The sequence below is a fragment of the Nansenia antarctica genome, assembly GCF_963989245.1.
Source record: "Nansenia antarctica genome assembly, chromosome: 4".
Lineage (NCBI taxonomy): Eukaryota > Metazoa > Chordata > Actinopteri > Argentiniformes > Microstomatidae > Nansenia > Nansenia antarctica.
In genome coordinates this window covers 43,087,413-43,112,412 of record NC_137689.1, presented here as the reverse complement: position 1 = coordinate 43,112,412, position 25,000 = coordinate 43,087,413, and the positions used below count along the sequence as shown (strand labels likewise).

The following is a 25,000-nucleotide window of genomic DNA, read 5'->3' as shown; positions in this document are numbered from 1 at the left end:
AGTAGAGTAGGAGGGTGAACAGTAGAGTAGAGTAGGAGGGTGAACAGTAGAGTAGAGTAGGAGGGTGAACAGTAGAGTAGAGTAGGAGGGTGAACAGTAGAGTAGAGTAGGAGGGTGAACAGTAGAGTAGGAGGGTGAACAGTAGATTAGAGGAGGGTGAACAGTAGAGTAGAGTAGGAGGGTGAACAGTAGAGTAGAGTAGGAGGGTGAACAGTAGAGTAGAGGAGGAGGGTGAACAGTAGAGTAGAGTAGGAGGGTGAACAGTAGAGTAGGAGGGTGAACAGTAGAGTAGAGGAGGAGGGTGAACAGTAGAGTAGAGTAGGAGGGTGAACAGTAGAGTAGAGGAGGAGGGTGAACAGTAGAGGAGAGGAGGAGGGTGAACAGTAGAGTAGAGGAGGAGGGTGAACAGTAGAGTAGAGTAGGAGGGTGAACAGTAGAGTAGAGTAGGAGGGTGAACAGTAGAGTAGAGTAGGAGGGTGAACAGTAGAGTAGGAGGGTGAACTCTAGGGTAGAGTAGGAGGGTGAACAGTAGAGTAGAGTAGGAGGGTGAACAGTAGAGTAGAGGAGGAGGGTGAACAGTAGAGTAGGAGGGTGAACAGTAGAGTAGAGTAGGAGGGTGAACAGTAGAGTAGGAGGGTGAACAGTAGAGTAGAGTAGGAGGGTGAACAGTAGAGTAGAGGAGGGTGAACAGTAGAGTAGAGTAGGAGGGTGAACAGTAGAGTAGGAGGGTGAACAGTAGAGTAGAGTAGGAGGGTGAACAGTAGAGTAGAGTAGGAGGGTGAACAGTAGAGTAGAGTAGGAGGGTGAACAGTAGAGTAGAGTAGGAGGGTGAACAGTAGAGTAGAGTAGGAGGGTGAACAGTAGAGTAGAGGAGGGTGAACAGTAGAGTAGAGTAGGAGGGTGAACAGTAGAGTAGGAGGGTGAACAGTAGATTAGAGGAGGGTGAACAGTAGAGTAGGAGGGTGAACAGTAGAGTAGAGTAGGAGGGTGAACAGTAGAGTAGAGGAGGAGGGTGAACAGTAGAGTAGAGTAGGAGGGTGAACAGTAGAGTAGGAGGGTGAACAGTAGAGTAGAGGAGGAGGGTGAACAGTAGAGGAGAGGAGGAGGGTGAACAGTAGAGTAGAGGAGGAGGGTGAACAGTAGAGTAGAGTAGGAGGGTGAACAGTAGAGTAGAGTAGGAGGGTGAACAGTAGAGTAGAGTAGGAGGGTGAACAGTAGAGTAGAGTAGGAGGGTGAACAGTAGAGTAGAGTAGGAGGGTGAACAGTAGAGTAGAGTAGGAGGGTGAACAGTAGAGTAGAGTAGGAGGGTGAACAGTAGAGTAGAGTAGGAGGGTGAACAGTAGAGTAGAGTAGGAGGGTGAACAGTAGAGTAGAGTAGGAGGGTGAACAGTAGAGTAGAGGAGGAGGGTGAACAGTAGAGTAGAGGAGGAGGGTGAACAGTAGGGTAGAGTAGGAGGGTGAACAGTAGAGTAGAGGAGGGTGAACAGTAGAGTAGAGTAGGAGGGTGAACAGTAGAGTAGAGGAGGAGGGTGAACAGTAGAGTAGAGTAGGAGGGTGAACAGTAGAGTAGAGTAGGAGGGTGAACAGTAGAGTAGAGTAGGAGGGTGAACAGTAGAGTAGGAGGGTGAACAGTAGAGTAGAGTAGGAGGGTGAACAGTAGAGTAGAGTAGGAGGGTGAACAGTAGAGTAGAGTAGGAGGGTGAACAGTAGAGTAGGAGGGTGAACAGTAGAGTAGAGTAGGAGGGTGAACAGTAGAGTAGAGTAGGAGGGTGAACAGTAGAGTAGAGTAGGAGGGTGAACAGTAGAGTAGAGGAGGAGGGTGAACAGTAGAGTAGAGTAGGAGGGTGAACAGTAGAGTAGGAGGGTGAACAGTAGAGTAGGAGGGTGAACAGTAGAGTAGAGTAGGAGGGTGAACAGTAGAGTAGAGTAGGAGGGTGAACAGTAGAGTAGAGTAGGAGGGTGAACAGTAGAGTAGAGGAGGAGGGTGAACAGTAGAGTAGAGTAGGAGGGTGAACAGTAGGGTAGAGGAGGAGGGTGAACAGTAGAGTAGAGTAGGAGGGTGAACAGTACAGTAGAGTAGGAGGGTGAACAGTAGAGTAGAGTAGGAGGGTGAACAGTAGAGTAGAGTAGGAGGGTGAACAGTAGAGTAGAGTAGGAGGGTGAACACAACGTTCATGTTCATCATTCAACCGTTCACTCCAATGTTATTCGTGCGTGTGTGCATGAATTGCCTATCGCAGCCAGGGCTCGACATGCACTTTATCACTTGGTGGTGTAACTGAGTTGAGATGGTAAAGTTCGCACCCATAGCTGGTTTACATCAGGTAAAGACCCCCACCCATAGCTGGTTTACGTTAGGTAAAGACCCCCACCCATAGCTGGTTTACGTTAGGTAAAGACCCCCACCCATAGCTGATTTACGTTAGGTAAAGACCCCCACCCATAGCTGGTTTACGTTAGGTAATACCCCCACCAATAGCTGGTTTACGTTAGGTAATACCCCCACCCATAGCTGGTTTACGTTAGGTAATACCCCCACCCATAGCTGGTTTACGTCAGGTAATACCCCCACCCAAAGCTGGTTTACGTTAAGTAATACCCCCACCATTGCTGGTTTACGTAAGGTAATACCCCCACCCATAGCTGGTTTACGTCGGGTATTTGAGGAGACGGTGTTACCGTGTGTCTGATGGCAAGTCAGAGGTCGCAAGTTCGAGACTCGGTCCGAGGAACTCGAATTGCGGTGCTACTGTTTGCAACAACGTGACATCTGTCGAACCAGAACATTTAGGATCACCATCAAAAAGAATTGTTCAAATATGACTACAGATAGATACTGCACCTACATCTTATATGACTACAGATAGATACTGCACCTATCTTATATGACTACTGCAGTAGGCCTACTGCTCCATATGTGACAGCAGTGAAACCGGGAAGCAGGGGGGGTAGGGGGGGTAGCATGTATACGCTAAAAAGCAACGGTCCTAGAATGGACCCCTGGGGAACTCCACAGGTCACGCTGTAATTTTTTTTGTTATGGTCACCAAGGGCCACAAAGAAATCTCGGCCGGTTAGGTAAGTCCCGAACCAGTTTAAGACTAAGTTTAAGAGAGGCTGACCCAGTTTTCAAGTCTCTCAATAAGTACGTTATGGTCCACCGTATCAAAAGCTGCACTCAATGCACTAACTACATTTCCCCCAAAAAAACATTAAATCGGCTGCCGACTTGTTCCCGGTTTCACCAGCTGCTGTCACATAGGGATGTGAGGAAAATTAACGATAGCTGATCGGAGAAGCAAAGTGGATAGAATCCAATTCTAATTGTCTGATAATGACAACCTCATTTTGTGGTCACAAGGGCTGTGTTACTGGTTATCACTCCTTTGTGTCGCCCCGTACTGAACTGATTGCCAACCTGGACGCGTCCTCTCTCTCTCTCTCTCTCTCTCTGTGCAGTCATTTCGCTGCTATCAAAATGTTTTGCGGGGCGTTGAAAGTATTCAAGACAGGCATTTGATTGCAGATAGCGATTGCGCGGCTAAAAACAACCTGTCTGAGTGTCTGCTGCTTTCCTCCCCGTCTCTCCGTTGATCTAAAGGAGCGTTCGCAAACATCAGGTCTCCTTTCCTCCCCGCGTTACCTAACCAATCATAAGCTTCGGGTTTGAGACACGAGGAGGCATTTCATGGCAACAGAGAAGGTGTTTAGTTCCGCTACCACATGTCATGTTGATGATGACAGTTCGTTGTCTTACCACAGACTGCGTCCCGACTCTGTCGACGATGTTCTCCCAGGCAGTTTGGCAGACAACCGTTTTATTTATCGGCTTTTCATTCTTTCTTTTTACCAGCCTAAAGCCTGTAAGCGTGTGTGTGTGTGTGTGTGTGTGTGTGTGTGTGTGTATCTGTGTGTGTGTGTGTATCTGTGTGTGTGTGTGTGTGTGCGTGTGTGTCTGAGCAGTTGTGGTCCTTAGGGGGGAGTGGAGCTCTTATATGGAACTAATAGTTTAGCTGCTTTATATGCACTCACTGGGAACTTTATTAGGAACGCTATACTAATACTGGGTAGAGCCTCCCTTTGCTGCCTCAATTCTTTGTGGCATTGATTCACAAGATGAATACAAGATGTTGGAAACATTCCTTTGAGATTCTGGTCCATGATGACATGATTGCATCACGCAATTCCTCATCAGATTTTTCAGGTACATTTTCAAGTTGTGAATCTCCCACCTCCCAAAGGTGTTCTGTTGGATTCAGATCCGGTGACTGGGAAGGCCTCTGAAGAACACTGAATTCACTGAACATTGTCCTGTTCATGTTTTGTGACATGGTGCATTATCATGCTGGAAGTAGGCATTAGAAGATGGGTACATTGTGACCATGAAGGGATGCACGTGGTCAGCAACAATTCCTCACATAGGCTGTGACGTTCATGCGATGATTGATTAGTATTAACTGGCCCAAAGTGTGCCAAGAAAAAAAATCCCCACACCATTACACCACACAATGAGAAAGTGTACAAGTGTTCCTAATAAAGTGTCCGGTGAGTGTATCATCCCTACCCTGAAGCTGATGATGTTCTGTTCCCAAACCACCCACCCACCCACAGAGATACACATTACGCACATGGGCATGCACGCACGCATGCGCCCACACACACAGAGACGATGCCCATGCTTGGTTACTGGCTGGCCGGCCCGAGGCCCCTAGTCAAGGAAGGTTGTCTGAGTTCAGTCTTTTCTCCCCTGCATGGACCCTCTCTGTCAGCATGGACCCTCTCTGTCAGCATGGACCCTCTCTGTCAGCATGGACCCTCTCTGTCAGCATGGACCCTCTCTGTCAGCAGACAAAGCATGGACCCTCTCTGTCAGCAGACAAAGCAATGCTCTGCTAACATAAACTGCCCTCTTTACAAGTCTGAGTCACGGTCACATGGGCCTGAATCATACAGGACTCAATGGTGCAGATGTGTGTGTGTGTGTGTGTGTGTGTGTGTGTGTGTGTGTGTGTGTGTGTGTGTGAATCACTGTCAGCGTGCAGGCAAGGTCATATCATCTGATCAAATGCGAGAGAGACGGAGAGCTTGGAACAGCGTGGTAAGGGTAAGTCTTAAGTCTCAGTCTGTCATTGCATAGAGAGAGGTGTGTGGTTGTGTGCAAGGGATTTGGGTGTGAATGTATATCATTATTTGGTGAATCAGGTGCCTGTGTGAACTATGAACTTGCCAGCGTATATAGTTGGTCATAGACAAGGAGCTCCCTTGACTCTGCTGATGTCAAAGGCATGACACCATCCAGGATCATGTTTCAGCTCCTTGTGATAACAGCTCAGCGGATCATCATCGTTAGCGGATCAGAACTCCATGATCGATGGAAGTAGGTAGAGAGTGAGGCAGGTAGAGAGTGAGGCAGGTAGAGAGTGAAGCAGGTAGAGAGTGAAGCTGGAGAGATTGAAGTAGGTAGAGAGTGAAGCAGGTAGAGAGTGAAATAGGTAGAGAGTGAAGTAGGTAGATAGTGAAGTAGGTAGAGAGTGAAGCAGGGAGAGAGTGAAGCAGGTAGAGAGTGAGGCAGGTAGAGAGTGAAGCAGGGAGAGAGTGAAGCAGGTAGAGAGTGAGGCAGGTAGAGAGTGAAGCAGGGAGAAAGTGAAGCAGGGAGAAAGTGAAGCAGGTAGAGAGTGAGGCAGGTAGAGAGTGAAGCAGGTAGAGAGTGAGGCAGGTAGAGAGTGAAGCAGGGAGAGAGTGAAGCAGGTAGAGAGTGAGGCAGGTAGAGAGTGAAGCAGGGAGAGAGTGAAGCAGGTAGAGAGTGAGGCAGGTAGAGAGTGAAGCAGGGAGAGAGTGAAGTAGGTAGAGAGTGAGGCAGGTAGAGAGTGAAGCAGGTAGAGAGTGAAGCAGGTAGAGAGTGAAGCTGGAGAGATTGAAGTAGGTAGAGAGTGGTGCAGGTAGAGAGTGAAGTAGGTAGAGAGTGAAGTAGGTAGAGAGTGAAGCAGGTAGAGAGTGAAGCAGGGAGAGAGTGAAGCAGGTAGAGAGTGAAGCTGGAGAGATTGAAGTAGGTAGAGAGTGGTGCAGGTAGAGAGTGAAGTAGGTAGAGAGTGGTGCAGGTAGAGAGTGAAGTAGGTAGAGAGTGAAGTAGGTAGAGAGTGAAGCAGGTAGAGAGTGAAGCAGGGAGAGAGTGAAGCAGGTAGAGAGTGAGGCAGGTAGAGAGTGAAGCAGGAGAGAGTGAAGCAGGTAGAGAGTGACTCCAGGACTGAAATAAGGAATGAGCCATCTGCTGGCGTCTTCATACGCACACTTAAACACAGTAGATCTACTCAGACCTAGAGAGGAGAGGAGAGAGAGGAGAAAGGGAGAAGAGAGAGAGAGAGAGAGGAGAGAGAATAGAAGATGCTCTAGAGAGGAGAGAGGGAGGTTCTACTGAGACTCTGAGAGAGAGGAGGGAGAGAGAGAGGGGAGAGAGGACGGAGGGAGTCTCAAGGGAGACGGAGAGAGGAGAGGCAGGAGATAGAGAGCAGTGATGGTGGGTACAGAAAGAAAGGTAGAGGAAGGTAGGAGGAAGAGAGGCTATTGATAAAGAAGAGATGGAGACTACAACAAAGTGAGGGAGTCTTAAGAGAAAGACAAGAAAGTCTTCATGAGAGCTGGTAGCGAGGGTACGGGAGAGGTAGAGGAGGGAGGGAAGCTCCAGACAGAAGGAGGAGAGACAGAGAGACCTGTATGTCAAAACCATCAGTCTTCCTGTGCCAACCCGAAGGTATATTTGGGTTCCTGTTCATAACAGACATACACAAAGACTTGCTACACAAAGAGTGTTCCTTTGCCCTTCTCCACAGATCTGTTTAGCAGGGAGGACTTTTGATAAGGTCGCACTCTGTCTTTCAGAGAGGGAGCTTTGTAACCGTCTGTGTAATGTCAAGGCCGACAGTGAGGCCTCCTGTCCTCAAAACGACATAACAAGGGTCCAATACAAGTCTGCGTTTGACATCAGAGGAAGGGTTTGCAGCGTCCTAGGCGGTAATAGAAAAAAACAAGCAACAATTTCTATCATTTCTGAGTTATATATCTATATCTCTGAGAGAGTTCATGGCCCAAGAATGTGAAAAGAGAGATAAATCAAGCCATCAAATTTTTCCCGCCATTTCCCTGAGGAAAATATACTGCTTTGTCCTTTAACTCATTCAACATTCACTATTGCAAAAAAAAGAACAACAACAAAAAGCGCACATACAGCAATCGAGCAGGCGTATTGTATAAACATTTCCCAGAGTTGCATGTTCACAGTATCTTTCTAGAAGGTGTTGTCATTTCAGCTCGGTTCTTTCCAACATTTCTACACCAGCGACAGTCTTCCTTCATCAGTGGAGAGAACATGACAGAGGCAAGAGGAATATGTGTGTCCGTCAGGCCTCGCTCGAAGAGAGAAATCGTGTTTGACACTTTTTCCTCATTAACATGCGTAGGCTTCAGCTGACAGAGAGAGACGGGGTAGAAGTGTGTGTGTGTGGGGGGGGGTGTTGTAGAGAAGGAGTGAGAATAAAGAACGGTAGAAAGGGATGTGATGTTTTGATGAGAGAAGATTTCTCTAATCTCATAACTCAAGCCAGGGATGCAGAGACCTGGCTGTCCTACATGGCAGACGGGGGAGAGACGGTGACAGATAGAAGATGCTGGAAGACCAGAGGGAGAAAAGACTTGTCACATATGTGTCTCTCTCTCTCTCTCTCTCTCTCTCTCTCTCTGTCTCTCTCTCTGTCTCTCTCTCTCTGTCTCTCTCTCTCTCCCTCCCCTGTCTGTCTCTCTCTGTCTCTCTCTCTATCTCTCTCTCTCTATCTCTCTCTCTCCCTTTCTCTGTCTCTCTCTCTCCCTCTCTCTCTCCCTCTCCCTCCCTCCCGCTCTCTCTTTCTCTCTCTCTCCCTCCCTATCTGTTTTCTCTGAATGTCCAGGGTGGAGAGTTAAAGACACAATGTGCTAAGACTGTCTTTAAAAGGTCAGTCACGTTCCCCTTGGAGAAGCGAGAGTGCCTGATTCACTTTGAAAACCCTGCAGTGGGCTTCACAGCATACAGTCCACACGCAATAGACCTGAAATAAATGGTTACTACTTACAGAAGACAAACTGAAAGACATTCAGTCGTACAAACAAACGAGTGCACGCACACTCAGTTTCGCACACATTTGCACACACATACACACACACACACACACACACACACACACACACACACACACACACACACAAACACACACACACACAAACAGACTCACAAGTGTTCCACAGAGCCTGTTGTCTACTTTTCTCAGGAAAACTTTTTTTTATATTCCATCCGAATATGTGTCTATGGCTTAAGGTAATGTATTCTATTATTATTATTATTTTATTTGCTAAAAGGCGGAGACTAAAAATGAACGATGTCTTAATAATTGATGGGAGCAGATATATCAGAGTGCTGCACGGCTCTGCATTATCAAATGGTGCTTTTATCAAAAGTACCACGATCGCTCTGAAATATTAAATTCCGTTAAGAACTGAAATGTAAAAGTTTGAGATTGAAATGTCTGATTGTGTGCATTTTGTAGCCCTCCTTGGAGCAAGAGTGCATTCGGACCATTCTGAATGTGCAGGATGCTTTTCAATATCTCCGTTTGCCTCACAATCTGTTCAATATTTCATCCCCCTGTTAGTTTATTGGTTTGAAAAAAATCCATCGTAGATGGACTTTGCCATATGTCTGTCAGTAGACGGGATATGAGAAGGGAAAGATAACGATTTTCAGCCTGATGTCTTATGTGCCGACCGCAGACAAAATGGCTGCCAAGAACTGCACTACCCTAACAGTTTGTCTATTGACTAAACTCAGCCGTAACCATGCTACTATACAATCCTGTTTGATGAGCCAATGTCTCGCTGGTTTGGTGAAATAGTGTAATAAGGCAATAAAGTAGATTTTTATTAGAGCAGTTCTGTAGTCCAAAGTGGTCTCTGCTGGGGTCCAATGTTACTGTAGGTGAGGGACACGTGGGGAAAAAAGAGGGAAAAAGAAGACAGAAAGAACTGTACAAGAGAGATTGTATTGAATACAACTTAGAGAGAAGATAAGATCAGCTGGGGGTCATTAGCTAACCGTTTATGGCAGCCACACACACACACAGACACACACACACACACACACGCATACGCACACACACACACACACACACACACACACACACACACACACACACACACACGCATACGCACACACGCGCACACACACACACACACACACACACACACACATACGCACACACACACACACACACACACACACGCGCGCACAAACACAGACACACACACACACACACACACACACACACACACAGTTCCACACACAGTGTTCCTTGTGTTTGCATACAAGCACGTTTGTGCGCGTCAACACCATCTCCCTGTTTATTCTCGTCTAAACCACAGGGTGTCAGAGACAAGGCTTACCGCTACAACAGTGCTGCACTTCCCTTCTCTACCTGCAATAACAAACTCTCTCTCTGTCTCTCTCTCTCTGTCTCTATTTCTCTCTCTGTCTCTCTCTCTTTCTCTGTGTGTCTCTCTCTCTCTCTCTCTCTCTCTCTCTCTCTCTGTGTCTCTCTGTCTCTCTCTCTCTCTGTGTGTCTCTCTCTCTCTCTCTGTCTCTCTGTCTCCCTTTTTCTCTCTTATCTCTTTCTCTCTCTCATACACACACACACACACACACACACACACACACACACACACACACACACACACACACACACACACACACACACACACACACACACACTCTATTAGTGTGGTGGTGCTGATAAATGTTCTATCTGGGTTTGCTAAGCTGATCATATGGACCACTAGGAATTGTATCTTGGGGCAAGGGTCTGCGGAATATAATGTGATATATAATGTGAGAAATACATTCTAAATTCTCTCTCTCTCTCTCTCTCTCTCTCTCTCTCTCTCTCTCTCTCTCTATGTTATGTTATTGTTTCTGCCCACTGTTTCTCTTTCTATCTATCTAGCATTAGAACCTTGTTAACTCTACCTCTGCCCTCTCTCTGTCTCTCTCTGTCTCTCTGTCTCTCTCTACCTCTCTCTCTCTCTGTCTCTCTCTACCTCTCTCTCTTGCTCTCTCTCTGTCTCTCTCTCTATACCTCTCTCTCCCTCCCGCTCTCTCTTTCTCTCTCTTTCTCTCTCTCTTCCTCTTTCTCTCTCCCTCCCGCTCTCTCTTTCTCTCTCTCTCCCTCGTTCTCTCTCCCTCCTGCTCTCTCTTTCTCTCTCCCTCCCCCCCTCTCTCTCTCTCCCTACCTCCCTCTTTCTCTCCCTCTCTTTCTCTCTATCTCTCTCTCTCCCTCTCTCTCTCTCTCTCTCTCTCTCTCTCTCTCCCTCCCTCTCTCTCTCTGACTCTCTCATGTATTCATGCTCACACGCTCGTTAGTGCTGATACTTCATGCTAATTCCTTAATCCGTAGATTAAACATCAAACCTGCGTGTTCCTCTCCTCCACTGGCCAGTCCAGAGAGCCTGGTTGGCCAGTATTTAGGAGGAGGAGAGGAGGGAGGGAGGAATGGGGGCTGTGGTGATCATCTACGATAGAACACTTAGAACGCTCCCTCATCCTCCATCCCTCAGTGTGTTTGTGTATCGTGGGTCCTTCTGCTCAGAACACATCTGGTCGTCTGTGATTACACAACACACTCATTTTTTTCTCTCTCACTTCAACAGATGTTTTATGTCTCTTTCAACGATGCAACAGCAGTTAAACCTTGCTTGGATTTGAATGTACTTTGATGAATAATTATTATCTTCACTCGCAGAGTTGTATTTAGTTCCCACACCGTTGGGAAAACATTGGCACGACTCATTTTACTGGGCATTTTAGCCTGAACAACAAAGCATATCTATTTAGTTAGGACGAATATGTATGTTCAACCTACAACGTGATCTGTATCTGTATCTGTTCAACCTACAACGTGATCTGTATCTGTATCTGTTCAACCTACAACATGATCTGCATCTGTATCTGTTCAACCTACAACATGATCTGCATCTGTATCTGTATTCAGATAGAAGACCTGAAGTCAGCGTGGTTTACACCGGAAGTCACGTTAAATCGTTATTAGATTATAGTATTATTATATATTTCAACATCCTCATACTGTATGGTTCATCTGCATGGTCACCGCATGGTTCATCTCATATTATGTTTATAATAACTTTATTTATTTTATTTGTGACAGTAAAGATATATAGGAACATATCCTTCAGTTGAAGAGACCAGAGGCGTTTCTTGAACAAGTGAGTTTTTCATAATATGGGATCTTTAACATTACTGCAGTTCGCTAGGTAAACGTGAAATATGACTTATTACTTATTAATACTACCATTGAGGCAGCTCTCAGCCTGTGTAATAAATGAAACCACTAGTTAGTGAAATCAAAGTCCTCTGTTGTTACAAACAGAATGGCCTTAACAATTTTTTTATTATAAACTTTTATGTTGTGGCCCTCCACAACGATATGAATCGATTTGAAGAAACATAATGGCTGACGCACAGACGCAACAATTACAAGCAGCATTGGGTAGAATCTGTATTTGCTTCCAGCGCATTATTTGTGCTTTTTTCGAATAACGTATTTGTATTCGGGTCCATCGCTAGTGCTGAAGACGAGGAGGAGGTGATGTTGTCCATGGGGCTGAAATTCTATGTCGGTGCCCTTTGAAGTCCCTACAAAGCCTGTCACTCTCTCTGTCTCTGTCTCTGTCTCTGTCTCTGTCTCTGTCTCTGTCTCTCTCTCTCTGTCTCTGTCTCTCTCTCTCTCTCTCTCTCTCTCTCTGTCTCTCTATCTCTCTCTCTGTCTCTCTCTCTCTGTCTCTCTCTCTCTCTCTCTCCCTTTCTCTCTCTCTCTCTCTCTTTTTCTCTCTCCCTCACATACACACACACACACACACTTAATTACTGTTATCTATGAGCGCAGGCTGACAGCTCCTCAGAGACATCTAACCCACTCAGACCACTCACCTGACAATCTAACCCACTCAGACCACCACACGTTGCCAAGAGCCTGCATGCCATTCACTTGTCCAGTAGGTTCCAATCACAGACCAAGGTTGGAAATCTGCTCCAATCGGCTTCGGGCTGTGGTGAGGAATCCAGAGGTTCTGTGCCTGGTAATGGACAGAAACCTAGTGGGGGGTTTATGGCAGCTTGTTAAGTAGCCTTCACTTAATTCAGAGATTACAAGAGGCTTAATGTGATTATGCTGTAGAATAGCCCCTTGGCAGGTGTTGGCAGGAAGGAGAATGGTCATTAAGGAATGCTGAGTTGGATCGTTCTCACCATGGTGAAAGCTTAGGTTGAGTCCTGTGCGCTATTCTACTGATGTTCTGGCCTTTTAATGTCCCTACAGAGAGTACAGTAATAGCAAGGTGAAGGTGTCTTGTTTGCCTGGGTGTATTTAGATAGGTGTGCCCTTATCCCCGATTCTCTTTGAAGACTGTGCCTCTTCAGCCTGGGAGCTATAGATAGAGGTGTGTGTGTGTGTGTGTGTGTGTGTGTGTGTGTGTGTGTGTGTGTGTGTGAAGGTTGTAGCTATTGCAGTTCAAAGGGCTGGAAAAGTGTCTGAAGGAGGTAGCTAGTTCACAGGTTTGAGAGAGGGAGAGTGAAGGAGGTAGCTTGTTCACAACATTCAGGAGAGGGAGGTAAGGGGGGTAGCTAATTATATTTCAGACAACCTCTATATTTACATTTACATTTTTGGCATTTAGCAGACGCCTTATTCCAAAGCGACTTACAATCAATACATTTGAATACTAAGCAAGTGAATCATCAATCCACCAGTCGTAGCAGGAAGAGTAATCCAGCTCAGGCCCGGGGCCATTGATAGAAGGAAAAACCTTCTTCTATCACCTTCTTCTTTTCTTTTCTTTTTTGGACACAGGAGAAACAGAGAAACAGTACAAAGGGGGGCAATAGAAGTTTTTAGGGACACAGTAGAGGGGAAAAGCGGGTGTCTTCAGGAGACGCAGTGCTGAGGGGCAGAAGATGTCTCAGGAGGAGCAGTTAAGGTGTAACCTGAAGAGATGGGTCTTCAGTCTACGACGGAAGATGGGTAGTGACTCTGCAGTTCTGACAGCCGTGGGAAGCTCATTCCACCAGCGGGGAGCCATGTTGGTGTAGAGGTGGTGGGGCCAGTCGGACAGCCGAGGTGGAGGAGCGGAGTGAACAGGCTGGAGTTTGGGGGGTTACCATTTCCTTCAGGTAGGCAGGGGCTGTCCCTTTAGCTGCCTGGTATGCAAGCACCAGGGTCTTGAATCTGATGCGAGCTGCTATCGGGAGCCAGTGCAGGGTGCGAAAGAGAGGGGTGACATGAGAGTATTTGGGGAGGTTGAATATGAGAGTATTTGGGGAGGTTGAATACCAGCCTCTAAATCAGTAGGTAATGGTCGGTCGTATCGAATGCCTTGGAGAGATTTATAAATAAGGCATAACATTTTTAGTTTTTTCGGGATCTAAGCAATTTCACACATCATCTAAGACACGCGTAGCAGCCGGGACTTTCTAAAGCATGATTGTTGCACATTTAGAATAGAATGAGAAAGAGAGGTTCTTAAAAAAGGTTCTTAGCTGGGAGTTGACATGGGACTCTAATACTTTGGAAAGGCAAGACAGATTGGATATTGGATGGTAGTTCTCTAGATTGGAGGGGTCACTACCTTTATGGAGAAGGAGCACATGAGCTGCCTTCCAAACCTTGGGGATAGCACCTGAGATAGTAGTCAGATTACATAATGTGTCAATGACTCAGGGAAGCGGAAAGCTGCAATAGGCCTGGAACCAAGCACATCAGTCCCAATGGGGATACGTCCATTTTAAGCAGGGAATTGAGTACATCAAAAGTAGAATTTTTTTTAAACAACTGGAATTAAAACAAAGAATGGCTAGAAGTTGACTGATCTTCCATGGAGCCCACTGGGGCCTGGGAAATGGAAGTGCAGTGGACCGACTGACCAGGGTCAGCCACACCACCGTTTCTCTGGAATAAAAAAAGCCTGACCGGATAAAATGCAGATTAAAGGCATCACTTATCTCTTTTTTTTTCTCAGTAATGAGGCCAAAGTCTGACAAAACTTGCTGAGGTAGAGAGAAAGAGCACTTTAACACACTTCACAGCACCAGCTGCTTTCCAGAACCTTGCAGGATCTCCAGCAGAATCCCAGATAGCACTTAGAAAGTAGCTTGACTTAGCTTTCTTAATTGAGGTCGGAGCATCCAATTATTATTATTATTATTATATCATTATTATTATTTCTCAGTCGTCTGAAATTCTGCCAATAAATGAACTTATGGTTTGACTGAGTTGGAGGTATAAACCACCGATGGATAGCAACTACATATTGATATTCAAGAGGGATAAACAAACGTCTGCGTGTTGTATAAAGGAGACGTTGGCCAGTTGTTTCTTCAGCCACATGTGTGGTTTTCCATGCTAAATTGGAGTTTGTCAATTTAATGACTGCCAGGTTTGTGTTGACATTTCCATCCTGATTGGTGTCATGTGGGTTGGAAATGCCAGCCCCGTCTTAATTAGGAGGTAAAGGGCTCAAGTCAACACATCTCCACTTTATTAACTATCAGGATCAATCACTATCAAATATGACATGCTGTATGAGAGAACCTCACTCTGTGATCCTGCTGTGAGAGAGATATGGAGAGAGAGAGAGAGAGAGAGAGAGAGAGAGAGAGAGAGAGAGAGAGAGAGAGAGAGAGAGAGAGAGAGAGAGAGAGAGAGAGAGAAACAGACAGATAGTCTCTCTGCGGTGTTAACAACCGATAAGGTATCTACTACTAAAAAAATACATGAAGGCCCACAGCAGCCAGTTTTGAAGGGAAGCAGAGTGGTGTCTTTAGTGAGTCACAGAGCTAGTATTTTGGGAAAGTAACGCCAGTATATATATACAACCTTTGGATGTGCACGTGTTGCTCATGTACTCTTCTTCCTGGCGCTAATGAATTGGTCCCTAAAAGAAATGCCACAGCTGCTGTATTGCAGAATTTCAGCTTCCGACCTGACGAATAAAGGAGAGCCTGCAGATTTGGACGAGGTTATTGGCTAGGTTTGATGAAAAATATGACGGCGAGAGATGGGAACACTAATGGGAACTAATCTACATCTCTGACTGAGACCCATTAACAGCTGCAGGGTATATTGGTCTGTATCAAGCTGCTGCTGTCAGGTTCAGACAGCTATTCGCTGACTGCCATACATGTCGTTAACCGTCCACTTCGTCACACTGGAAAGTATCGACTGGAATGGAAACTACTAGAAACTACTGTCTAAACGCCTACAGACAGATTTTTCAAAAGACCCATACAGAGGGCAACATTGTTGATGCACTCTGTGCGGCAGTTTATGGATTAGAAATTAAATGAGAATAAACTCTTGGCCCAAACTTCTGACAATAACACTGCTAACGTAGCAGGCGCATCAGGGCCCTGAGTTGGCCACGGCTCAACTGTTTTTTTGGCCACAAACTCAGTCTGGCAGTAACAAACACAGTGCAGGACCAGAGGCAATGGACAGAGCGGCCCCTCAGAGCCTTCCACGCCATTATGGCCGCTTCTCTCACAGCTGGCCCCGCTCAAAAAGAAGTAATTGGAATTAGGACTCCCAGAGCTTAGTTTCAATATTTCATAGACAAATTATAGCGTTTAGGCTATATGATATAGGACATGAGACTTAATAATAAGTTATATTATGACGAATGCAGCATGCAATGCTTATTATTAAGCTATTATTATGCTATCCATGTTTGGTTTAGTTTGTCATTCTGTGGGATGTAAAGTTGAATTAATTGTTTAGGCTAAATGGAGTCACCACATTAATTAATCTGTTTCTCCATGTAGATTAAACATATCGACCAAAGACATCTCCCGCCTGCCCTGTGCAATACATATATATATATATATATAATATTTTTTATTTTATTTATTTTATTATTATTATTATTACTTTTTTGTTTTTTTTGTGGTAGTACCGAATACCCGGTAAATTATGTGGAAAAAAAACGCCCAACCGTAGTAGCAAGGAGAGTTATATTTGACTCTGGGCATTAACTTTACAAACAGTCTAGACGCGTCACATTCTTATACTGTAGCTGGATGAATTGTTATCCCTCACAGCACATGGGATCTGGGCACAGAGTCAGCCATCCTCAGTTAAGGGTTAAATGCCTTGCTCAAGGGCACAACAGCAGTGGTAGACACCTTAGATTTGATGCCAGCAACCCTCCCAGTCACCAGCTCACATCCGACTCCCTCCTGGGTTATGGATCGAACCAGCGACCTATCGATTGCTGGCCGGCCTCCCTTACCTCTAGGCTACCTGCCACCCCACTATTGTGAAGAAAGTATGGTAGTATTCTCTATATTGTGAGCTTCTGTCATAGTTAACTAGTGTTGAACCTGCGGATTCCTGGCTGCCTTTTTTGTTTATCATACATTCTGAGAATCATGTTTTTTCTCTGGTGACTGTTGTTGAATATTGATAATGATAGCAAGCTATTTCTGAAGGCTTTTACCTCAGAGAGATGGGGTGTTTGGCTTTGTTGAGCATGTATAATGTCTTGTATAAAGAATTCAGTTGTTCAAACATTCTCATTTCTTCTTGCAACAGTGGAACTGGATCACATCTGAACACGCACCGAGAAAGAGAAAGAAAGGAAGAAAAAGTCTGTGAATCAATGTCGCATCTCTCTCTCTCTCTCTCTCTCTCTCTCTCTCTCTCTCTCCCTCTCTCTCTGTCTCTCTGCATACAACAAGAAAACACACTGCTCCTTTCTGCTGTTGTTGTTTTTTTGCTCAGATTGAGGACAGCTCTACGGAGAGAGTTCCAGAACGCTCAGACCTAATTCACCCTTTTAAGATAGCTGCTGTGTGAAGCTGCTGTTCACAGCTGGGAGATGACAGTTTCTCACCCCTCGCCTTCTGAGAATCATAGAGGGTATCACCTCCCTCTCCTCCAAACAGAGCTAGTCCAAGACCCCTCGACCTCCCCAGACACACTCTGGCTGCTATTTATGTCTGCTGTCTGCTCCCCTCCTCTGGCTCCATGGTGAGTGGGAGGAGAGCACCACAGGGAGATGTGTGGGAGGAGGTCCGACCCTTCCGTTGATTGACAGCTTCAAGTCCCACGGGAAGTGTAAACCAAGATTCAACATCAACGCACCGTCACACACACACACACGCTCGCACACACGCACGCTCCATACCCCCGAAACTGCAAACTGGACTGCTGATTTGGGCAATGGAAGGAGCTGTGTCTCTCTGGACCTAACCTGTTGAGTCCTCCGGTGCCGCCTGTTTGTGTCTCTCTGCGTGTGGACGTCCACTGGGTGTTCATGTGTGAGTAAGCACGAGAGCAAGCCAGAGACAACTGTTGCTTTGTTGATTTATTTGCCTCTATGCTACATGCTTCTGCATGTTCTTCACACATCGATGAACCAAAACCATGTGCCTGAAGCGGAAAGCGCCTTCACCCCGACACCCCTTGTGACGGTCAGACAGATGAACCCAAGTGCAGAACACACACAGGGAGGCAATAGATGTTAAAACCCAAAGCTGAGTGTATTTATTTAATGACAAAGGGTAGGGGCAGAGCTCCAATGGTGAAGCTGGCAGGCAGGCAGGCAGGGTAGACAGGTTGGTAGACAGGGCAGGCAGACAGGCAGGCAGGCAGGCAGGGTAGACAGGTTGGTAGACAGGGCAGGCAGGCAGGCAGGCGAGGCAGGGAAGGCAGGTAGATAGGGCAGGATGGTTTCCAGATTAATAGTGAGCGTTAACACGTTAACACTGACAACGCTTTAACACTCCTGATTAATCTGGAAACCTTAACACGTACATTATTTTAACGCAAATTAATCATATTACCTATATATATATATAAGTACAGCCATTAGATGGAAGTCAGGATAGGATTCAGAACCTCCACTATTAAACACTCATCAGGATGGCCAAGTGGTCTAAGGTTGCAGTCTCTGGAGGTATGGGTTTGAATCCCACTTCTGACAACCTTTTTTTTTCTTCTCAGTAATATAAAATACGGTGGACCCACTGCTTACATGTTACTAAATATGAAATACAGTGAACCCACTACTTACATGTTACTAAATATGAAATACGGTGGACCCACTGCTTACATGTTACTAAATATGAAAAACTGTGAACCCACTGCTTACATGTTACTAAATATGAAATACAATGAACCCACTGCTTACATGTTACTAAATATGAAATACAGTGAACCCACTACTTACATGTTACTAAATATGAAATACGGTGGACCCACTGCTTACATGTTACTAAATATGAAAAACAGTGAACCCACTGCTTACATGTTACTAAATATGAAATACAATGAACCCACTGCTTACATGTTACTAAATATGAAATACAGTGAACCCACTGCTTGCATGTTACTAAATATGAAATACAGTGAACCCACTGCTTACATGTTACTAAATATGAAATATGGTGGACGGACATGGTAGTATGTGTTCAGTGGACCACTGACCAACGTTGGGTCGTCACCAACAAAACAAATCTTTGAACCGACTCTGTTTAGTGAACGTTGTGAACCGAGAGCAAAATCTGAAGAGCCACTCATTTTGTGTGTTTTTGCTGTCATTTACTGTCATTGTTCGAATCTCCATAACCTCATTCCTTGACTCGTTCCTTGACTCGCACGTTAATACTGTCTTGCTTTTTGAAGGTGTTGGTGAATAGTTTATGGGTTCTTCTTCTTAGTTGATATTTGGATATGTAATATAGAGAAGTACAAGGAGATTGATCATAATCAATAGCTTATAGCTTGAAGCCTTTTATTAATACTGAGATCACGGTTACAGCATAGTAGGAAGATGATCTAAATCACATGTTTAGAATACAATACTTGTATAATCATCCCTCTTCCCGAGAGAGGTCACTCTGACCGTGGCACACGTAGTGATGATCATTCATAGCTTTACAATGCATTTGCCACATCAACAGGAAGCCCCCACCCCTTGGTATAATCACTCCACATTATTTCCCAGAATCAGATAATGATATTTGGCAGAACATTCTGTTATGCTGTTGTTCACCATACGTTTGTTGTTCGATACACAGAAAAGAAAACATATTTTTCCACAACAAAGGACAACTTGTGCTGATTTTATCATCGAGCCATTTTTGTCTGAATTTCTTTTCTTATCTTCTTTTTTTTTTCCACAAAAATTACTTGTTCACACTGTTTCAAGTAATCTTATTCAACTAAGAGTGTGAACTCTTCAGAGACACTATGGCATGTGGTTTCAGGGGAATGTTTTCTTGGCACACTTGGCACACCTTGAATGCCACAGCCTATTCGGTTGTTAAGTCTGACGTAACGCGTGACGTTTAGCAATTTCCGGGTCCAAACCAAAAATCCCCCGCACCAGTGTTTGACAGCTAACGTTTGCTAGCTAGATAACGTTAACTACCCAGTGGCAGTGCAATGGCTGAACCTGTGAACCTTTTCACGGTCACTTCTTTCTTTAGTGAGGCACCATTGAGGGTTATAAAGGGTCTAAATTATTTCAACTCTAACAGAGTGATTAGTGATTCTCCGAGGTGGTATTATCAAGGGTAGCGACCAGGCATCCACGAAAAAGAAGATTTACGAGGTTGAGGTGATTTTCACGGAGAATGGATGTTTGCAAATGTGTAAGACACACACATACTTTCAGTATCTTGTCGATACGTTTTCACGCCTGTAAAAAAGAGAAAGAACATAAATTGATGACCATTACTTAAGTTATTGATTAGTCATTGTGCTCAAGTTTCAATTACAGTGAAGCAGTCATTATTAAATCTCAGGCTCCCCATGTATATAGAAAATAAAAGAATATCATGGTAGAAAAAGAATACTTTGTGCACGTAGCAGGTGTGCGCTGTGCAGTAATGATCATGTAGACAGGTTGTACACTAATATATGTATATGCATAATGACAACTGGTAAGGACAGAAGAACTGAATGTAAACAGGTAACATGATTGGCTTGTTTAGAACAACTGTAGCCACCCTGGCCCTTTGCAGATACGCCTGATTAGCTAACCTTAGCTGGGCAGCACAGATGATGGTGCTAAGCACCCACTGGCACAAGCGGATAACCCTGATGTTTCGGTTGTCAGGCTTGTTGGTCAGACAAGCCAGGGATGAAAAGATAGCTAGCTAAGATTTAGCTGGACCGCACAGAAAACGGGTTGACAACAGAAACACGAAGATTTGGGTTCATTCATAGCTAGCAAGAAACGGTAGTTCTGACCTCGCTAGCTAGATTAGCATCCCCTGGCGCCAACACATTTTTCATTCCATCACTTGTAACTTACCTTATCAACTGTAGCCATTTCATCTTTTCCTTCTCATTGCAAGGAAAGCGGTAGAATGACAGTTCAATCATTCTTTTTGACTATTTTTTATCTATCCACCCAACAAGGGACACAGCACTCAAGGACAATCAAGCAAGGACACAGCAATCAAGGACCCCAATTGAAATAAGCCAGTGGCTTTCTTGGGTTTTTATCCTCTTAGTTTGACCTTGTATGTAATATGTACTCTCATGTACCTACTTCTGCAAACATTCTAATAAAGTTTTCAATCAATCAAAAAAACTGCTTGCCTCAATGAGTGCCTCAGTCAACGTGGACCCAGAAACAGTATTATCGCCAGGTCGATACATCACCACTCAACAACCAAATGAGTATTGTTGCTGACCGTGTGCATCCATTCATGGCCACAATGTACCCATCTTCTAATGGGTACTTCCAACATGATAATGCACCATGTCACAAAACAAAAGTAGTCTCAAACTGGTTTCATGAACATGACAATGAGTTCAGTGTTCTTCAGAGGGCTTCCCAGTCACCGGATCTGAATCCAACAGAACACCTTTGGGATGTGGTAGAAGGGGAGATTCACAGCTTGAACGTGGACCTAAAAAATTGTGTGATGCAATCATGTCATCATGGACCAGAATCTCAAAGGAATGTTTCCAACATCTTGTGGAATCAATGCCACAAAGAATTTAGGCTGTTTTGAGAGAAAAGGGGCCTTATCCAGTATTAGTAGTGTTCCTAGTGTTTGGTGAGTGTATATACCCCCTCTCTCTCGCTCTCTCTCTCTCTCTCTCTCTCTCTCTCTCTCTCTCTCTCTCTCTCTCTCTCTCTCTCTCTCTCTCTCTCTCTCTCTCTCTCTCTATATATATATATATATATACAGAGAGAGAGAGAAAGAGAGAGAGTTTTCTTTTGATTTTTTTTATCCCCCCCCCCCCCCCCCACCCAAATCATTTTGTCGACCGACCCCATGAAGGTTGAGAATCACTGTCCAAGCCACCTTCACAGCCACTGGCCACCCCGAGACACAAATGCATTGTGAAAGGAAATGATCAGTGGTTGTGTGGGTTAGAGGCCCGTGTCTCCGGGGAGCAGCTCTAGGGTCAATAGGCAATTAAACCTGAGTGAGGATGTGCAGTATTACTGAGAAAAGGAGCGAAGCGAGCAGCCAGACAGGCAGACAGGCAGGACAGCCATTCAAAGAGGTGTTAACCTTAATCTGTGATCCTCTAGCAGGCTAATCGCTAATCTGCTGGTTCCAAAAGCCGCCTCCTCTTGAACAGTGGCTAGCATGTCACAGGGTTACTGAGTCACCGTTTTGCAGGTGTTGTAGTTTAGTAGTTAAAGCTGCCTTATGCCTGGGGTCATTAATGTAAAGCTGGTTCAGGTTCATAACAATCTCTGATTTGACCTGTTGGCTTGATTCAATCAAGCGTGGATTATGTATGTATTTTGTGTTTCATTTGGATGTGTGAGATGGAGTGATAGCCTGATGATAGCCTGTTGGCATTCATCCTATCTTCACACATTCTCCTTGATATCCATAATTACCCTCCCATATCTGCAGTCTACCAGGCTATCTTCAACATAATGCTTCTCAGGCACAGCCTGTATTGTACTCTCACAGCGAGACGATAAGAGAAGGGAGATATTATCTCGGAATGGCCGACAAAATGGAACCAGAAATGAGAGCGTTTAGTTATTATCAGAGGAGAAAGAGTCAAATCTGACAGAACGCAGCCGCGTCGTTATAGCTCCTTAGAGCAAAATGGATATCCGACGCTTTCTTTTCATGGGACGTGATTTGTGTTTGATTTACAGGAAAGAACTGTGGCTCTGCTTGCATTTCAAACCTCCTTCTCCTGCCTCCCAATCGGAGGCTAATGGTCTAGTGAAATTCACAGAGAGTGGAAAACACAGGGAAAAGAGGAAGGCAGTGAAAAGTAGAACCTCTTTCCATCATCTTCTTATAGTAGGCATCGCTCAGCGCCACCACCACTCAGAGCCACTACTCAGAGTGCACTCTTCTCGCTCCTCCATTCTACTGAGAGAGGGAGAGAGAGATGGAGAGAGAGAGAGAGGGGAGGGAGGGAGAGAGGGAGAGAGAGAGCTGTGCAGGGAGGAGTGGGGTGAGAGTAGGGGAGAGAGGAAGAGGTGACAATCAAGACACCAAGGAGAGTTTATTGAGATGGGTTTGCTTATGTACGGTACTTTACAATGGCATTCTGGACAGTCGCACACCATACCACTCCTCTCTCTTTCTACTACACAACACTATTGTAATTATGAAGAAATACCATCAAATCAGTGTCTAAATGGCCTGCATGGTTATGGTAAAACACACTTTTAAAGCTAGTTATTCATTCAAACATGCTGTTATACAGTATATGACTGAAGTTGTGACACTGCCTTCCTTTTCATCTTAAATGTGCTGGATTGCTGTGTGTATTCTTGTAGGACCTGCGTTTTGGAGAATTGCATCATGCTATATCTCCAGTGAGTATGTTAGTGTGTGTGCATGCCTGTGTTTGTGCGTGCGTGTGTTTGTGTTTGTGTGTGTCTGTTTGTGTAAAATCCACTCCTTGAATGGGAATCCCCCCCAAACACACACACACACACACACACACTCAATGGAGACATCTACAGTACAGTATGATGATGATAGCAATGATGATGACAACGATGCTGATGATGATGATGATGATGATGATGATGATGATGATTTACATTTACATGTTTGGCATTTAGCAGAATGTCAGTAGACAGAGAGTCGAAAGATGCGGAGAGTGGACAGGAAGTGGAGTGTGCTGTATCAGTGGATAGAAGGGAGAAGGATTCAACAGAGGGTAGTCAGAATAAGACAGAGGAAGAGAGAGCGGTTGGGGAGAGGGTACGCAGGTTGCGACGAGGAGATACAGTGTGGATAGAGACTGACTGGGAGGGGGTGGATTTGAGGGGAAGGGAGAAGGATGCAAAATGATGATCAGAAACTGGAAGAGGGGTAACAGTAAGGTTAGAGGTATGAAGAGGGGTAACAGTAAGGTTAGAGGTATGAAGAGTGGTAACAGTAAGGTTAGAGGTATGAAGAGGGGTAACAGTAAGGTTAGAGGTATGAAGAGGGGTAACAGTAAGGTTAGAGGTATGAAGAGTGGTAACAGTAAGGTTAGAGGTATGAAGAGTGGTAACAGTAAGGTTAGAGGTATGAAGAGTGGTAACAGTAAGGTTAGAGGTATGAAGAGTGGTAACAGTAAGGTTAGAGGTATGAAGAGTGGTAACAGTAAGGTTAGAGGTATGGGAGGACAAGACAAAGCTAGCTGATTGCCCAGTGCCCACCTTATGAGTCGGGTGAGAGTGGGACAGGGTAAGATGGAAGGATAGGAGATGGTCAAGTACTCCAGATGAAAGAAGCTTCTCTGACTGGATGTTTGTTTAATTGGTTTAACTTTAATTGGTAAGCAACCACCCTACATCACAAGAATGTTAGATTTGAACTTTGGTCCTTATCCTACACAAATCCAAATGACTTACTAATGCTTACTGTCCTGAGTACATCCTACCCTGGGAACCCTTTTGCTTCAGTGCTCCTAGCTCTTGGAATGATCTGCACTTTAAAGATCGATGTACTTCCAAACGTTGCACAGTTCAAGCTTTTGATCTATAATCACTGCACTTCAGTTTGTAATTGTTTTACCTGATCTTTTTTTAGCTTTTGTTCTTAGTTTTGATTCTCTTATCCTTGTTTTTATTCTTGATTTTATCCTGTGCATGTGATTATGTTTTACTTGTTTTATCGACTTACTTATGTTATTTTATCTTGTCACTCGTCGTCTCTGTAAATGAGGGGAACCTCAGTGAACTTTCGAGTTTAAATAAAGGTTGAATGAAGTCACCCATGATGATGCTGATGATGATGAGGAGGAGATGGTGATAACGATGACAGCGATGACGATGACAGCAACAAAGATGTCAGCGATGAAGATGACCGCAACAAAAATGTCAGCGATGATGAAGATGATATGCTGATGATGACAAAGAGAGTGTCCTTGAGCCTCCTCGTATTGCTCTGGGTTGAATGGAGCACTGAAAACAATGCTGCATGTACTTTGTGCAGACTGTTGGCGTTTCGGTTCAGTAGTGTGGAAGCTAAACTGTCTCAGAGAATGGTCTGTGTCGTAGTCACACAAACGCGGCCTTCAATCACCTCAATCACTTGGACTTTTTTCTCCATCTGCAGCTATTGTCCGTGGCTGTACTGCTGCATACAGTATATCCAATTTCACTTTATGCGTTTGTCAAGCTTGGAACATCAGCATTTTTCCTGGGAATGTATGTGTGCATGTATATATGTATGCATGTATTGACAGACAGTGCACACTAACACACACACACACACACACACACACACACACATGCACACGCAGTTGCACGCATACACACACACACACACACACACACACACACACACACACGGTCTCAACCATATTAACAAGATATGTGTATTAGTTTCCATGATGAAAGGTAGCAGCGAAAACCGTAGACACAATCTCTGGTGAAATAATTGCACGATTCATAGCGTGTGATGGGAGAATAA

General features: G+C 44.9%; 1 protein-coding gene across 1 annotated transcript in view; it reads left to right on the top strand.

Annotated features, from left to right (window-relative positions):
* Window positions 1-25,000, top strand: part of fibcd1b (fibrinogen C domain containing 1b) — a gene marked incomplete at both ends in the record, with an annotated part of 168,050 nt that overhangs the window by 110,521 nt on the left and 32,529 nt on the right. The gene's annotated exons all lie outside the window — the stretch shown is intronic.